Source organism: Cucurbita moschata, unplaced genomic scaffold (genome assembly GCF_002738365.1).
Source record: "Cucurbita moschata cultivar Rifu unplaced genomic scaffold, Cmos_1.0 Cmo_Scf00028, whole genome shotgun sequence".
NCBI classification, from domain to species: Eukaryota; Viridiplantae; Streptophyta; class Magnoliopsida; order Cucurbitales; family Cucurbitaceae; genus Cucurbita; species Cucurbita moschata.
This window is the reverse complement of record NW_019268544.1, coordinates 1-16,104: the sequence shown is the minus strand read 5'-3', so window position 1 is coordinate 16,104 and position 16,104 is coordinate 1.

Sequence of the window (16,104 nt, the reverse complement as noted above, 5' to 3'; positions counted from 1 at the left end):
AATCTCCTGGCTTGAAGACGACAATCTTACGTCCTTTATTAATTCGGGTGGCAACCTTGGAATTTTGTTTCTCAATTTGTTCTTTCACTTGCTTGTGCAGTTTATGAACAAACTCAACCTTGGCATTTGCATCAAAATTCAAGAACTCTTTTGATGGTATGGGTAATAAGTCAATGGGGCTTAAAGGATTAAAGCCATAAACAGTTTCAAAAGGTGTGCATTTAGTAGTGCTATGAACAACCCTATTATATGTAAATTCTATAAATGGCAAACAATCCTCCCAAGTCTTAAGATTCATATCAATAATAGCCCTAAGCATAGTAGTCATGGTCCTGTTAACAACTTCAGTTTGTTCATTCGTTTGAGGATGACAAGTAGTTGAATATACTAGCTTAGTTCCTAACTTACCCCATAAAACACGCCAAAAGTGGCTTAAAAATTTTACATCACGATCACTAACGATGCTTTTAGGAATGCCATGCAATCGTACAACTTCCCTAAAGAACAGGTCTGCAATATGTTTTGCATCATCAGTTTTGTGACAAGGAATAAAATGAGCCATTTTACTAAATCGATCAACCACAACAAAGATGCTATCATAACCTTTCCTAGTCCTAGGTAAACCTAAAACAAAATCCGTTGATATATCAATCCAAGGACCATTAGGAACTGGTAATGGGGAGTATAAACCATGTGGTTGAAGCCTAGACTTAGCTTGTTTACATGCTATGCAACGAGCATAAACTTTATGAACATCATGTCTCATTTTAGGCCAAAAAAAATGTTCAGAGAGCATATCATAAGTTTTAGAAACTCTATGGTGTGCCATTAAACCACTTCCATGAGCTTCCCTCACAAGTAGCTCACGGATGGAACAAGATGGTATGCAAAGTTTGCCTTTTCGGAACAAAAATCCATCTAACAACAAGTAATTATCCACAATGAGTCCTTTTTCACAAGATTCAACAAAAGGAGCAAAGAACATGTCATGTTGATACAAATCCTTTATGTGTTCAAAACCCAACAACCTAGCATTCAAAGTATTGAGGAGGACATACCTTCGTGATAAAGCATCTGCTACAATGTTCTCCTTACCTTGTTTATATTTTATGACATACGGGAATGTTTCAATAAATTCGAACCACTTAGCATTTCGTCTGTTGAGTTTATTTGTACTTCAAATGCTTTAAACTTTCATGGTCCGTATGAATAATGAACTCCTTAGGCCAAAGATAATGTTGCCAGGTTTGCAATGCACGAACCAAAACATAAAGCTCTTTGTCATAAGTTGGATACCTCAAAGATGCACCAGTCAACTTCTCACTAAAGAACATTAAAGGTCTTTGATTTTACATTAATACAGCACCTATCCCTACTCCACTAGCATCACATTCAATTTCAAAAGTAGACTCAAAATTAGGTAATGCAAGCAAGGGAGCAGAACTCAATTTTTCTTTCAAAGTATTAAAAGCAAGTTCTTGATCTTTTTTCCATATAAAGGATACATTTTTCTTAACAAGTTCATTCAAGGGTGAAGCAATTGTACTAAAATTCTTAATGAACCTACGGTAGAAACTTGCAAGACCATGAAAACTTCTTACCTCACTTACATTTTTCGGTGTAGGCCAATCTTTTATAGCCTTCACTTTCTCCTCATCAACCTCAACACCATTAGATGAAACTACAAACCCAAGAAAGTTAACTTTTTCCATGCAAAAGCTACATTTCTTTAAATTTACGTACAAACATCCGTTTCTTAAAGTAGTCAAAACATTGCGTACATGGGTAATATGATCATCTAAAGATTTAGAGTAAACAAGGATGTCATCAAAATATACAACCACAAACTTACCTAAGTATTCTCGTAAGACATGGTTCATTAGTCTCATGAATGTACTAGGTGCATTAGTTAATCCAAAAGGCATAACCAACCATTCATAAATACCATACTTGGTTTTAAAAGCTGTTTTCCACTCATCCCCAATATGCATGCGAATTTGATGATAACCCGATTTTAAATCAATCTTAGTAAAAAGACTACATCCATGCAATTCATCAAGCATATCATCTAATCTGGGAATTGGATGCCTATACTTTATAGTTATCTTGTTTATAGCCCTACAATCAACACACAGACGCCAAGAACCATCTTTCTTAGGTACAAGAATAACTGGAACAGAACAAGGACTCAAACTTTCACGTACATACCCTTTAGCAAGGAGTTCACTTACTTGCCTTTGTATCTCTTCAGTCTCCTTTGGATTAGTCCTATAAGCTGGTCAGTTTGGAATGGGCGCACCAGGAATGAAGTCAATCTTGTGTTCAATCCCTCTAAGTGGTGGCAAACTATTAGGCATCTCCTCGGAAAATAAATCTTCAAACTCTTGCAAAAGCACAACAAAATCACTAGGCAAAGAAGGGTTAAGCATGTTAGTAAAGTAACAAGACCCCTTGCACATAAGTACAAGAATAGTCTGGTTAGAGAGCAAAACATTCCTAGCCTCACTTGATCTAACATACAAGCTTACTTATTTGGCTTTTCTCTTGATTTTTTTTTCTCTAGGCTGAGTGTTACTCTCTTGCTTTTCACTCAAGCTCTTTTTTTCACTTGATTCTTTTTCAATCTCTGCTTTTGCATCAGCCTCTTACCTTTTCTTTTCAAGTTTGCAATGATCAATAAATACATCTTTTGGAGACAATGGGATAAGAGTAGTTTTTCTACCGTTGTGAGTAAAGGAGTATCGATTTGCATACCCATCATACATTACCCGATGATCAAATTGCCATGGCCTCCCCAGTAGTAAATCTCCAACATGCATGAATATAACATCACATAAAACATCATCAACATATTTTCCAATAGTAAAAGAAACAAGAGTTTGTTGAGTTACCCGTACTTCCCCACAATCATTCAACCATTGAAGCTTGTAGGGTCTTGGATGTGGTTGTGTCTTTAAATTAAGTCTTTTGGCCAGAATGGAACTCACAACATTGGTGCAACTACCGCTATCAATGACAACACTACAAGGTACAGATTGAACAAGACACCGAGTTTGAAACAAGTTCTCCCTTTGGTCTAGGCCGTCCTCCTTAATGTGGGTGTTTAGAGCTTGTCGAGTAACCAAAGATATATGTGTAGGGTCCTCTTCACTAAACTCCTCACTCTCATCAGTTTCCTCATTTATGTCGTCATGTGCCTCGTCATCCATATCAATTTCTCCCTCCTTGATGGTCATAATTCTTGCATTTGGGCAATCTCTACTATAGTGTCCTACCCCACATCTCCAACACTTTAAATCTCTATTTCGAACATTAGACTTTTCTACTTTTTCTTTCCCTGTTCTAGAACTCTCCCCTTTCTCAAATTTAGCTTGAGGCTTCTCATTAATCTCTTGATTTCTATGCTTATAATCAATGTTCTTACTATCCTTTTTCCATGTAGGAGTAGAATTGAGAAAAGTTTTAGAAGAATACCATTGAGACCTTCGTTGGATTTGCCTCTCGATCTTAATTGCAATGTGCAACAACTCCTCAATATTAGAATAAGGTTGTAAATCAGTCTTGTCCGCAATCTCTGTGTTTAACCCATTAAGAAACCGCGCCATGAGAGCCTCCATGTCCTCATCAAGTTCAAGTCGATCAATCAATGTATCCATCTCCTTGTAATAATCCTCCACAGATTTGCGTCCTTGTTTCAATGCTTGAAGCTTTTGCGCCATGTCCCGTTGAAAATATTGTGGAACAAAACGCTTCCTCATGGACTCTTTGAACTCGACCCATGAATCAATTGGTGCTTCAAGATTTCTTCTCCTACTTGACATCAATTTATCCCACCAAATTTGAGCATATTGTTTGAATTGAGCAATGCATAACAATACCTTCTTTTCACCACTAAAATTATGACAGTTGAACACCGACTCCACCTTTATATAGCCCTTACAACCTTAACCTATGTGATACATAACTCCCAAATTAAATGGGCTAGTAAATGAAAAATACCCATAATCTCCATATTAAAATGGCTAGTTAATGGTGGAATATAGTAACCTATGTGGGTTACAATATAACCTTAATTTCTATATTTAAAACTAGCTTAAATATGACAAAAAAAATAGTTAAACTATAATTAAATAATGCAATTAATAAAATGTGCTCATTGACTCATCCTTGGACTAGTTTCATAAATTTAGCGGAGTTCATTAAATGCAACTTAAAGTGCATTTAATTCATCTCTTTCTTGAAGCTCAACTTTGCACAACATATAAGGGAGGTCTCCAGCGTCTTCTAGAATTTCTTTTGATGAGCTCACCATGTCTTGAATATAACTGTATAAGGTTTGTTATAGCTTCTTGGCTCTCGTCCTTGTAATTGGACCTTGAGGTATGGAAATTCCTTGGTCGTGGTTCATATCACACGGTCAACGTTTTTTGAAATTTCTGTGGGTAATGATCAGGCATAATGAATTAGAATAGAATTTCGAAGAAACGGAGTGCATAAATCAATAAAAGAGTGCTTAAAATCGAACCCTAATTCGTTAAGAAGAATCTTGGACGTTTGAAGTACATGCTAAAAAAACCGAGTCACTGTCAACGTTTTTTGAAATTTCTTTGGGTAATGAATAGGCATAATGAATTAGAATAGAATTTCGAAGAAACGGAGTGCATAAAATAGTAAAAAAAATGCTTAAAATCAAACCCTAATTCGGGAACAAGAATCTTTGACGTTTGAAGTACATGCTAAAAAAACCGAGTCACGATCAACGTTTTTTGAAATTTCTTTGGGTAATGATCATGCATAATGAATTAGAAGAGAATTTTGAAGAAACTGAGTGCATAAAACAATAAAAGAGTGCTTATAATCGAACCCTAATTCGAAAACAAGAATGATATCATAAGGAATCAATACAAGGGGAATAAGATTCAGATTACCTTGTTGATCGAATATCTCAAGCCAAGAACACTTTGTTTGAGATTCGAATCACTCTAGAAGCAAGATCGATCATTTCTAGCTTCAATGATTCTTGTAGATCAAATATCTCAGACAAGAACACTTGATTGAGATTTGAATCACTCCACAAGCAAGATTGATCATGTCAAGCAATGATTCTACATGCAACCTAAACTACATAGAGTTGCAAAGAAACTTAGCCATTAGCTAAAGAAAAGCACAAATGCTCCTTTTACTATATTTTTCAAATCTGCTTTCAAATATAACATACTTGGCTTTATATAGCCTCAAAATAAAACTATTAAAGGAATTCCGTAACATTCATACTTAATGACCATAATTAGCCATTATGTAAATGTAACCTAAAGTAAATAAAATGTCTTACAATACAATAACCCTAAATTGTAACCCACCCAAAATTTACCACAATCAAATTTTATTTTTCTTCAAAGTAGCATAAATTGAAACATTTTTTGATAATTTTGACAACCTTTTCTTCACATCTTCATTAAAGTATATTGTATGATTGATGTCTCTTGGTTCATATCAAAGAATCTTGGACGTTTGAAGTACATGCTAAAAAAACCGAGTCACGGTCAACGTTTTTTGAAATTTCTGTGGGTAATGATCAGGCGTAATGAATTAGAATAGAATTTTGAAGAAAGGAGTGCATAAACTAGTAAAAGAGTGCTTAAAATTGAACTTTAATATGGAAACCCTATGATAAGCGCCAACAATGCTGGAATTTGCAAAGCTATAGGTCCTTCTATAATCCTTGCAAAACGCTCACAAAGAAAGCTTACTTAACGGATTGATTCCAACCAAGAGCTAATTAGAAGATGAATGACTCTTATATCGAACATGGAATCTATGATGGTCACTCTTAGATACCAAGACAATTCACTCTAGAATTAGCTTGATCAAAACAAATTCAATGAATCGGTTTAAACATCAAACCTAAAGCATATCCCTGATCATTCCCCACAAAAGTTTTGAAAAACGTCAACCGTGACTCGGTTTTTTTAGCACGTACTGCAAACCAGATTAGGGTTTCCAAATTAGGGTTCGATTTTGAGCACTTATTTACTGTTTTATGCAATCCATTTCTTCGAAATTCTATTCTAATTCTACATGCCTGATCATTACCGACGAAAATTTCGAAAAACGTTGACCGTGACTCGGTTTTTTTAGCATGTACATCAAACGTCACAGATTAGGGTTTCCGAATTAGAGTTCGATTTTAAGCACTCTTTTACTGTTTTATGCAATCCGTTTCTTAGAAATTCTTTTCTAATTCTATATGCCTGATCATTACCCACAGAAATTTCGAAAAACGTAGACCGTGACTCAATTTTTTTAGCACGTACTTCAACCGTCCAAGATTCTTCATTCCGAATTAGGGTTTCGATTTTAAGCACTCTTTTATTGTTTCATGCACACCTCTTCTTAGAAATTCTATAATAATTCATTATGCCTGATCATTACCCACAGAAATTTCAAAAAACGTTGACCGTGACTCGATTTTTTTTATCATATACTTCAAACGTCACAGATTAGGGTTTCCGAATTAGGGTTTCGATTTTAAGCACTCTCTTACTGTGTTTTACACTCTGTTTCTTCCACTTTCTCTTCTAAATCATGAAGCCTAATCATTCGCAACGAAAGTTTTAAAAAACGTCGACCGTGACTCAGTTTTTTTAGCTCGTACTGTGTTTTACACTCTGTTACTTCGAACGTCCCAGATTAGGGATCGATTTTTATCTCTCTTTTACTGTTCTATGCAGCCCGTTTCTTGAAAATTCTATTCTAATTCAACATGCCTGATCATTACCGACAGAAATTTCGAAAAACGTCAACCGTGTCTCGAATTTTTTAGCATGTACTTCAAACGTCCCAGATTAAGGTTTCTGAATTAGGATTTCGATTTTAAGCACTCTTTTACTTTTTTTTTACTCCGTTTCTTCGACATTCTATTCAAAATCATCAAACCTAATCATTGGCAATGAAAGTTTCAAAAAACGTCGACCCTGACTCAGTTTTTTTAGCTCGTACTTCAAACGTCCAAGATTAAGGTTCGATTTTAATTACTTTTTTACTGTTTTATGCACTTCGTTTCTTTGAAATTCTATTCTAAATCAATATTCCTGATCATTCCTGATAGCAGTTCTTAAAAACGTAGAATGTGACTCGGTTTTTTTACCATGTACTTCAAACGTCCCAGATAAGGGCATCCAAATTAGATTTTGATTTTAATCACTCTTTTATTGTTTTATGCACTCCGTTTCTTCGAAATTCTATTCTAATTCTACATGCCTGATCATTACCGATGGAAATTTCGACAAATGTTGACCGTGACTCAGTTTTTTTAGCATGTACTTCAAACGTCATAGATTAGGGTTTCGATTTTAAGCACTCTTTTACTGTGTTTTACACTCTGTTTCTTCGACATTCTCTTCTAAATCATGAAGCCTAATCATTCGCAACAAGTTTCAAAAAACATCAACCCTGACTCAGTTTTTTAGCACGTACTTCGAACGTCACAAATTAGGGTTCGATTTTTATCTCTCTTTTACTGTTCTATGCACTCCATTTCTTCGAAATTCAATTCTAAATCAATATCCCTGATCATTCACCACAAAAGTTTTCAAAAACGTCAACCGTGACTCGGTTTTTTTTCCACGTACTTCAAACGTCCTAGATAAGGGTTTCCGAATTGGAGTTTGATTTAAAGCACTCTTTTACTGTTTTATGCACTCCGTTTCTTCGGAATTCTATTCTAATTCATCATGCCTGATCATTACCGAAGGAAATTTCAAAAAATGTTGACCGCGACTCGGTTTTTTTAGCACGTACTTCGAACGTCACAGACTAGAGTTTCCGAATTAGAGTTTCGATTTTAAGCACTCTTTTACTGTGTTTTACACTTTGTTTCTTCGACATTTTCTTCTAAATCATGAAGCTTAATCATTCGCAACGAAAGTTTCAAAAAACGTCGACCGTGACTCAGTTTTTTAGCACGTACTTCGAACGTCACAGATTAGGGTTCGATTTTTATCTCTCTTTTACTGTTCTATGCACTCCATTTCTTCGAAGTTCTATTCTAAATCAATATCCCTGAACATTCACCACAAAATTTTTGAAAAACGTCAACCGTGACTCGATTTTTTTACCACGTACTTCAAACGTCCCACATAAGGGTTTCCGAATTAGAGTTTGATTTAAAGCACTCTTTTACTATTTTAAGCACTCCGTTTCTTCGAAATTCTATTCTAATTCATCATGCTTGATCATTACCGATGGAAATTTCAAAAAACGTTGACCGTGACTTGGTTTTTTTAGCATGTACTTCAAATGTCACAGATTAGGGTTTCCGAATTAGAGTTCGATTTTAAGCACTTTTTTACTGTTTTATGCAATCCGTTTCTTCGAAATTCTTTTCTAATTCTATATGCCTGATCATTACCCACCGAAATTTCGAAAAACGTTGACCGTGACTCGATTTTTTTTATCATGTACTTCAAACGTCAAAGATTAGGGTTTCCGATTTAGGGTTTCGATTTTAAGCACTCTTTTACTGTGTTTTACACTCTGTTTCTTCGACATTCTATTTTAAATCATGAAGCCTAATCATTTCAATGAAAGTTTCAAAAAACGTCGACCGTGACTAAGTTTTTTTAGCACGTACTTCAAATGTCCCAGATGAGGGTTCGATTTTAGGGTCTCTTTTACTGTTCTTTGCAGTCCGTTTCTTCGGAATTCTATTCTAATTCAACACCTCTGATCATTATCGACAGAAATTTCGAAAAACGTCAACCGTGACTCGGTTTTTTTAGCATGTACTTCAAACGTCACAGATTAGGGTTTCCGAATTAGGGTTTCAATTTTAAGCACTCTTTTACTGTTCTTTTTACTCCGTTTCTTCGAAATTCTATTCTAAATCATCAAGCCTAGTCATTGGCAATGAAAGTTTCAAAAAAACGTCGACCGTGACTCAGTTTTTTAGCACGTACTTCAAACGTCCAAGATTAATGTTCGATTTTAAACACTCTTTTACTGTCTTATGCACTCCGTTTCTTTGACATTCTATTCTAAATCAATATTCCAGATCATTCCTGATAGTAGTTCTTAAAAACGTCGACTGTGACTCGGTTTTTTTACCACGTACTTCAAACGTCCCAAATAAGGGTTTCCGAATTAGAGTTTGATTTAAAGCACACTTTTACTGTTTTATACACTCCGTTTCTTCGAAATTCTATTATAATTCATCATGCCTGATCATTACCGACGGAAATTTCGAAAAACGTTGACCACGACTCGATTTTTTTAGCATGTACTTCGAACGTCACAGACTAGGGTTTCCGAATTAGGGTTTCGATTTTAAGCACTCTTTTACTGTTTTATGCAATTCGTTTCTTCGAAATTCTTTTCTAATTCTACATGCTTGATCATTACAGACGAAAATTTCGAAAAACGTTGACCGTGACTCGGTTTTTTTAGCATGTACTTCAAATGTCACAGATTAGGGTTTTCGAATTAGAGTTCGATTTTAAGCACTCTTTTACTGTTTTATGCAATCCATTTCTTCGAAATTCTTTTCTAATTCTATATGCCAGATCATTACCCCACAGAAATTTCGAAAAACGTTGACCTTGACTCCACTTTTTTTACCACGTACTTCAAACGTCCAAGATTCTGGATTTCGAATTAGGGTTTCGATTTTAAGCACTCTTTTTTTGTTTCATGCACACCTCTTCTTAGAAACTCGATAATAATTCATTATGCCTGATCATTACCCACTAAAATTTCAAAAAACGTGAACCATGACTCGATTTTTTTAGCATGTACTTCAAACGTCACAGATTAGTGTTTCCGAATTAAGGTTTCCAAATTAGGGTTTCAATTTTATTCACTCTTTTACTGTGTTTTACACTCCGTTTCTTCGACATTCTATTCTAAATCATGAACCCTAATCATTGGCAACGAAAGTTTAAAAAAACGTCGACCGTGACTCAGTTTTTTTAGCACGTACTTCAAAAGTCAAAGATTAAGGTTCGATTTTAAACACTCTTTTACTGTTTTATGCACTCCGCTTCTTTGGAATTCTATTCTAAATCAATATTCCTGATCATTCCTGAGAGAAGTTCTTAAAAACAACGACTCTGACTCGGTTTTTTTACCACGTACTTCAAACGTCCCACATAAGGGTTTTCGAAATAGAGTTTGATTTTAAGCACTCTTTTACTGTTTTATGCAATCCGTTTCTTCGAAATTCTATTCTAATTCAACATGCCTGATCATTACCGACGGAAATTTTGAAAAACGTTGACCGTGACTCGGTTCTTTTAGCATGTACTTCAAACGTCACAGATTAGGGTTTCGATTTTAATCACTCTTTTACTGTGTTTTACACTCCGTTTCTTCGACATTCTATTCTAAATCATGAACCCTAATCATTCGCAACGAAAGTTTCAAGAAACGTCGACCGTGACTCAGTCTTTTAGCACGTACTTCGAACGTCCCAGATTAGGGTTCGATTTTTATCTCTCTTTTACTGTTCTATGCACTCCATTTCTTCGAAATTCTATTTTAACTCAATATCCCTTATCATTCCACACAAAAGTTTTGAAAAACGTCAACCGTGACTCGGGTTTTTCAGCACGTACTGCAAACGTCACAGATTTGGGTTTCCGAATTAGGGTCTGATTTTAAGCACTCTTTTACTGTTTTATGCAATCCGTTTCTTCGAAATTCTATTCTAATTCTACATGCCTGATCATTACCGACGGAAATTTCGAAACACGTTGACCGCGACTCGATTTTTTTAGCATGTACTTCAAACGTCACAGATTAGGGTTTCGATTTTAATCACTCTTTTACTGTGTTTTACACTCCGTTTCTTCGACATTCTATTCTAAATCATGAACCCTAATCATTCGCAACGAAAGTTTCAAGAAACGTCGACCGTGACTCAGTTTTTTAGCACGTACTTCGAACGTCCCAGATTAGGGTCCGATTTTTATCTCTCTTTTACAGTTCTATGCACTCCTTCTCTTCGAAATTCTATTGTAACTCAATATCCCTGATCATTCCCCACAAAAGTTTTTAAAAACGTCAACCGTGACTCGGGTTTTTTAGCACGTACTGCAAACGTCACAGATTTGGGTTTCCGAATTAGGGTCTGATTTTAAGCACTCTTTTACTGTTTTATGCAATCCGTTTCTTCGAAATTCTATTCTAATTCAACATGCCAAACGTTGACCGTGACTCGGTTCTTTTAGCATGTACTTCAAACGTCACAGATTAGGGTTTCGATTTTAATCACTCTTTTACTGTGTTTTACACTCCGTTTCTTCGACATTCTATTCTAAATCATGAACCCTAATCATTCGCAACGAAAGTTTCAAGAAACGTCGACCGTGACTCAGTTTTTTAGCACGTACTTCGAACGTCCCAGATTAGGGTCCGATTTTTATCTCTCTTTTACAGTTCTATGCACTCCTTCTCTTCGAAATTCTATTGTAACTCAATATCCCTGATCATTCCCCACAAAAGTTTTTAAAAACGTCAACCGTGACTCGGGTTTTTTAGCACGTACTGCAAACGTCACAGATTTGGGTTTCCGAATTAGGGTCTGATTTTAAGCACTCTTTTACTGTTTTATGCAATCCGTTTCTTCGAAATTCTATTCTAATTCAACATGCCAAACGTTGACCGTGACTCGGTTCTTTTAGCATGTACTTCAAACGTCACAGATTAGGGTTTCGATTTTAATCACTCTTTTACTGTGTTTTACACTCCGTTTCTTCGACATTCTATTCTAAATCATGAACCCTAATCATTCGCAACGAAAGTTTCAAGAAACGTCGACCGTGACTCAGTTTTTTAGCACGTACTTCGAACGTCCCAGATTAGGGTCCGATTTTTATCTCTCTTTTACAGTTCTATGCACTCCTTCTCTTCGAAATTCTATTGTAACTCAATATCCCTGATCATTCCCCACAAAAGTTTTTAAAAACGTCAACCGTGACTCGGGTTTTTCAGCACGTACTGCAAACGTCACAGATTTGGGTTTCCGAATTAGGGTCTGATTTTAAGCACTCTTTTACTGTTTTATACAATCCGTTTCTTCGAAATTCTATTCTAATTCAACATGCCAAACGTTGACCGTGACTCGGTTCTTTTAGCATGTACTTCAAACGTCACAGATTAGGGTTTCGATTTTAATCACTCTTTTACTGTGTTTTACACTCCGTTTCTTCGACATTCTATTCTAAATCATGAACCCTAATCATTCGCAACGAAAGTTTCAAGAAACGTCGACCGTGACTCAGTTTTTTAGCACGTACTTCGAACGTCCCAGATTAGGGTCCGATTTTTATCTCTCTTTTACAGTTCTATGCACTCCTTCTCTTCGAAATTCTATTGTAACTCAATATCCCTGATCATTCCCCACAAAAGTTTTTAAAAACGTCAACCGTGACTCGGGTTTTTTAGCACGTACTGCAAACGTCACAGATTTGGGTTTCCGAAATAGGGTTCGATTTTAAGCACTCTTTTATTGTTTTATGCAATCCGTTTCTTCGAAATTCTATTCTAATTCTACATGCCTGATCATTACCGACGGAAATTTCGAAACACGTTGACCGCGACTCGATTTTTTTAGCATGTACTTCAAACGTCACAGATTAGTGTTTCCGAATTAGAGTTCGATTTAAAGCACTCTTTTACTGTTTTATGCAATCCGTTTCTTCGAAATTCTATTCTAATTCTACATGCCTGATCATTACCGACGGAAATTTCGAAACACGTTGACCGCGACTCGATTTTTTTAGCATGTACTTCAAACGTCACAGATTAGTGTTTCCGAATTAGAGTTCGATTTAAAGCACTCTTTTACTGTTTTATGCACTCCGTTTCTTTGACATTCTATTCTAAATCATCAAGCCTAATCATTCGCAACGAAAGTTTCAAGAAACGTCGACCGTGACTCAGTTTTTTAGCACGTACTTCGAACGTCCCAGATTAGGGTTCGATTTTTATCTCTCTTTTACTGTTCTATGCACTCCATTTCTTCGAAATTCTATTCTAATTCTACATGCCTGATCATTACCGACGGAAATTTCGAAACACGTTGACCGCGACTCGATTTTTTTAGCATGTACTTCAAACGTCACAGATTAGTGTTTCCGAATTAGAGTTCGATTTAAAGCACTCTTTTACTGTTTTATGCACTCCGTTTCTTTGACATTCTATTCTAAATCATCAAGCCTAATCATTCGCAACGAAAGTTTCAAGAAACGTCGACCGTGACTCAGTTTTTTAGCACGTACTTCGAACGTCCCAGATTAGGGTCCGATTTTTATCTCTCTTTTACTGTTCTATGCACTCCATTTCTTCGAAATTCTATTCTAATTCTACATGCCTGATCATTACCGACGGAAATTTCGAAACACGTTGACCGCGACTCGATTTTTTTACCATGTACTTCAAACGTCACAGATTAGTGTTTCCGAATTAGAGTTTCGATTTAAAGCACTCTTTTACTGTTTTATGCACTCCGTTTCTTTGACATTCTATTCTAAATCATCAAGCCTAATCATTCGCAACGAAAGTTTCAAGAAACGTCGACCGTGACTCAGTTTTTTAGCACGTACTTCGAACGTCCCAGATTAGGGTCCGATTTTTATCTCTCTTTTACTGTTCTATGCACTCCATTTCTTCGAAATTCTATTCTAATTCTACATGCCTGATCATTACCGACGGAAATTTCGAAACACGTTGACCGCGACTCGATTTTTTTAGCATGTACTTCAAACGTCACAGATTAGTGTTTCCGAATTAGAGTTCGATTTAAAGCACTCTTTTACTGTTTTATGCACTCCGTTTCTTTGACATTCTATTCTAAATCATCAAGCCTAATCATTCGCAACGAAAGTTTCAAGAAACGTCGACCGTGACTCAGTTTTTTAGCACGTACTTCGAACGTCCCAGATTAGGGTCCGATTTTTATCTCTCTTTTACTGTTCTATGCACTCCTTTTCTTCGAAATTCTATTCTAATTCTACATGCCTGATCATTACCGACGGAAATTTCGAAACACGTTGACCGCGACTCGATTTTTTTAGCATGTACTTCAAACGTCACAGATTAGTGTTTCCGAATTAGAGTTCGATTTAAAGCACTCTTTTACTGTTTTATGCACTCCGTTTCTTTGACATTCTATTCTAAATCATCAAGCCTAATCATTCGCAACGAAAGTTTCAAGAAACGTCGACCGTGACTCAGTTTTTTAGCACGTACTTCGAACGTCCCAGATTAGGGTCCGATTTTTATCTCTCTTTTACTGTTCTATGCACTCCATTTCTTCGAAATTCTATTCTAATTCTACATGCCTGATCATTACCGACGGAAATTTCGAAACACGTTGACCGCGACTCGATTTTTTTAGCATGTACTTCAAACGTCACAGATTAGTGTTTCCGAATTAGAGTTCGATTTAAAGCACTCTTTTACTGTTTTATGCACTCCGTTTCTTTGACATTCTATTCTAAATCATCAAGCCTAATCATTCGCAACGAAAGTTTCAAGAAACGTCGACCGTGACTCAGTTTTTTAGCACGTACTTCGAACGTCCCAGATTAGGGTCCGATTTTTATCTCTCTTTTACTGTTCTATGCACTCCTTTTCTTCGAAATTCTATTCTAATTCTACATGCCTGATCATTACCGACGGAAATTTCGAAACACGTTGACCGCGACTCGATTTTTTTAGCATGTACTTCAAACGTCACAGATTAGTGTTTCCGAATTAGAGTTCGATTTAAAGCACTCTTTTACTGTTTTATGCACTCCGTTTCTTTGACATTCTATTCTAAATCATGAACCCTAATCACTCGCAACGAAAGTTTCAAAAAACGTCGACCGTGACTCAGTTTTTTAGCACGTACTTCGAACGTCCCAGATTAGGGTTCGATTTTTATCTCTCTTTTACTGTTCTATGCACTCCATTTCTTCGAAATTCTATTCTAATTCTACATGCCTGATCATTACCGACGGAAATTTCGAAACACGTTGACCGCGACTCGATTTTTTTAGCATGTACTTCAAACGTCACAGATTAGTGTTTCCGAATTAGAGTTCGATTTAAAGCACTCTTTTACTGTTTTATGCACTCCGTTTCTTTGACATTCTATTCTAAATCAATATTCCTGATCATTCCTGAGAGAAGTTCTTAAAAACAACGACTCTGACTCGGTTTTTTTACCACGTACTTCAAACGTCCCACATAAGGGTTTCCGAAATAGAGTTTGATTTTAAGCACTCTTTTACTGTTTTATGCAATCCGATGAACCCTAATCATTCGCAACGAAAGTTTCAAGAAACGTCGACCGTGACTCAGTTTTTTAGCACGTACTTCGAACGTCCCAGATTAGGGTTCGATTTTTATCTCTCTTTTACTGTTCTATGCACTCCATTTCTTCGAAATTCTATTCTAACTCAATATCCCTTATCATTCCACACAAAAGTTTTGAAAAACGTCAACCGTGACTCGGGTTTTTCAGCACGTACTGCAAACGTCACAGATTTGGGTTTCCGAAATAGGGTTCGATTTTAAGCACTCTTTTATTGTTTCATGCACACCTCTTCTTAGAAATTCGATAATAGTTGCCTGATCATTACCCACTAAAATTTCGAAAAACGTTGACCGTGACTCGGTTTCTTTTATCATGTACTTCAAACGTCACAGATTAGTGTTTCCGAATTAGAGTTCGATTTAAAGCACTCTTTTACTGTTTTATGCAATCCGATGAACCCTAATCATTCGCAACGAAAGTTTCAAGAAACGTCGACCGTGACTCAGTTTTTTAGCACGTACTTCGAACGTCCCAGATTAGGGTCCGATTTTTATCTCTCTTTTACAGTTCTATGCACTCCTTCTCTTCGAAATTCAATTGTAAATCAATATCCTTGATCATTCCCCACAAAAGTTTTTAAAAACGTCAACCGTGACTCGGGTTTTTTAGCACGTATTGCAAACGTCACAGATTTGGGTTTCCGAAATAGGGTTCGATTTTAAGCACTCTTTTATTGTTTTATGCAATCCGTTTCTTCGAAATTCTATTCTAATTCTACATGCCTGATCATTACCGACGGAAAT